Genomic DNA, 3,068 nt, shown 5'->3' on the forward strand with positions numbered 1-3,068 from the left:
GATATACTGACACACTTTCCAGTACAAGTAAGTTTACTTTATGTAATTATAATAAGTACATGTACATGTACTTACTTGTTATTGTTTTTAGTCATTGTCACAGCTCTTGCTACTGATTCTTGTACATCAGTTGGTAATAATTTAATATCACCTAACACTCATATGCACACACCATGATTATCAATTAGATCACTATAATGATAATAATAATAATAATAATATTATTATTATTATTAAAAATAATAAGAATTTCAACAAATTTATTCTTCGTCCTCTCTTCTTTTAGTACACAAACATGTACCGATGTCCTTAAGCAATGTAAAAAGTTTGAGCTGCTTTTGACAAATATTTTTCGGGTTATAGCCATTTTAAAAAACCGGCAAATTTCTAAAAAATGCCCAATGTCAATACTCATTTTCTATCATAGATCTGCAATTTGCTGCCTCATGGGATCAAGGTCGAAAGTTCATTTAGTGAGATCCACTTGATTTTGCAAGGGCAATCAATGATGCCCAATTTAACTCTTGATTATTTATTAACTTAACTTGTGTTCAATTATTAATGTAACTTCGTGAATTAACTTCTTTGTTGTTCTTCTTTTCTCTTTTTAATAAAACTTATTTTTGGGCTCAGTTCCCTTTTTTGTAAGGCCCATGGTTTTTTTTTGAAAATTGGCTTCAGAATCACTTGAAATTTTTATTAATTTTTCTGATACATATTGATGTACTTATGCTATGTAGAAAGTTTGAGCTGTTTTTGAAAAATTTTTTTTTGGGTTATGGCTATTTTAAGAAATTGGCCACATTCTGAAAAATACCCAAAGGTATTATTATTATTATCAAGTTTATAGCCCATGGTTTTTTCTGAAAAATGGCTTCAAAATCACTCCAAATTTTTATTTCATTTTCTGATACAAATTGATGTACTAATGCTGTGCATAAAGTTTGAGTTGATTTCGACTTCAATTTTTCAGGTTATGGCCATTTTAAGAAAACGGCCAAATTCTGAAAAATACCCAAGGCTATAGCCCATGGTTTTTCAAAAAATGGCTCTAAAATCACCTCAAATTTTTATTACATTTTCTGATACATATTGATGTCCACATGCTGTGTAGAAAGTTTGAGCTGATTCCGACAAATATTTTTTGAGTTATGGCCATTTTAAGAAATCGGCCGATTTTTGAAAAATATCCAAGGCTATAGCCCATGGTTTTTCCAAAAAATGGCTCCGAAATCACCCCAAATTTTTATTACTAGGATATAGCCCATGGTTTTTTTTCTGAAAAATGGCTCCAAAATACTTTCAAATGTCCTATAGTTATATAGCAAAGCTGCAAAAGTCATGGCAGCCATTTTGAAGTGGGTTGAATCCTACTTAGTAACGCTACCGCGTTACTAATAATACTATATCACTTACAATTACTCATAAGTCCAGAGCCTTCAGCCTCATCAACTTCAGCAGCCTAGACTGAAAATAACATGATATCAACTCAGTATTACATTAATATTATATAAAAGGATCAGTAATTCTTAAATAAACTTACAATGGAGCCTTTAGTTCATTATCCATGGACATAGAGCTTCCTGCATTTCCTTAAATGTATTTTTAATTTAGGCCACATTTACACGACTACATTTTTAACAAAAATAGAAACATTTTTAGTTGGGTTTACACTGATATCAAATCCAAGCAAAATAAAAACAAATACTAAAAGGAATAATTCTATAAACAAATGATAAATTCTAATGACAATGCAGCTGCTGGATTAGTGTAAACACCTGAAACAGGAATAACAAAAATGATGTGGTGGAGTCGTGTAAACATGACCTTATTTTATAAGAATTATTTTTAATAACAGCATACCAGTAGTACAGAGTATCATTAAAAAATATAAACATACAATTATTTGTATATATATTTAAAAATTAATGTCAATAACTTTTAAAGTACTAGTTTATATTTTAGTTCAGTTCATCAGCTTACTAAATAATGACATTAGCAACAACAGCAATAGTAATTAATAATAATAATAATAACACACACAGACAAAAATAGTTATGATGGTAATTAATAAAAGTATTACTAATGATAAGTAATATCAATGCATATAAACACATTCAATAAAAGTTAATGTATAAAAGCTATGGCATGTAAAAGAAATCTCATTTCAATAAAAAGTGGAGCAGAAACAAGTACACAAACTATTAATGCTCATAAACAATACAACATAATATACAATACAACAATGAATGATTTATAATAACAAAAATAAGAATAATAAACCAGAGGAAATCATCATAATGCTGCATATTGTATAACAACTACCAATAGAAATAATAAATAAATACTGAGCATTACTTTACTGTAAATAAACATCATCAAAAATAAAAAAATTGCCTGCTGCGAAAATGAAAAAAAATTACCTAACAAGAAGTCTCCATTATTCTTGAAGGTATTAAAGTTAACGAGAGAGAGATTTGATGCCATAGTGTTAATATAATGAAGAAAGGAAACGATCGAATGTGTTTGTGTAGAAGTGAAGGTGTAGTAGAGAATGAGTGTGATGTGGTGAATTGGTAATACATACAAACAAATTGAAACGATTCTAACAAAAACAAACGAAAAGAATGAAGTATGACAATGACATTTATGAAAAAACAAACTATTTTATGTAGTTATACAGTTTAAGATTTAAGAAGATAAAAATGAAGGACGAGGTTTAATAGCCATAGGCATTATTTGTCTTCTCTCTGCCTCTTTAATCATTTCTCGTACTAATTTTATAAAGTAAAACCGTCTCAGCATCAATTTCACTATAGACTCTCCTCCTTTCATTGACTGGGCAGCATCAATGTCTCCTTCAACTGGTTTCAAATGATACTTTTCCATTAAAATACGAACCATTTCCAAGTGACCGCTCAAACAAGCAAAATACAACAGACCTTTAGACTCGTATGTTTCTAAATAAAGATTGCACTTTAGTTTATTCAAGTAATGTAATACCAGTCGCATGTTACCAGCTTCACAGGCAGCATGAACACCAGTGAATCCATTACTGTCTTTGTCTT

General features: G+C 29.6%; 1 long non-coding RNA gene across 1 annotated transcript; it reads right to left on the reverse strand.

Annotated features, from left to right (window-relative positions):
- Nucleotides 1-54: 54 nt before the first annotated feature.
- LOC109587770 (uncharacterized) lies at nucleotides 55-1,611 on the reverse strand. The gene is made up of 3 exons (XR_002187780.1): nucleotides 1,544-1,611; nucleotides 1,417-1,467; nucleotides 55-192 (listed from the first exon to the last, which is right to left on the reverse strand). It is a non-coding gene; the product is annotated as an uncharacterized LOC109587770 (long non-coding RNA).
- Between the last annotated feature and the right edge of the window lie 1,457 nt (nucleotides 1,612-3,068).

This window comes from Amphimedon queenslandica, unplaced genomic scaffold, assembly GCF_000090795.2.
Source record: "Amphimedon queenslandica unplaced genomic scaffold, v1.1 AMPQUscaffold_12454, whole genome shotgun sequence".
NCBI classification, from domain to species: domain Eukaryota; kingdom Metazoa; phylum Porifera; class Demospongiae; order Haplosclerida; family Niphatidae; genus Amphimedon; species Amphimedon queenslandica.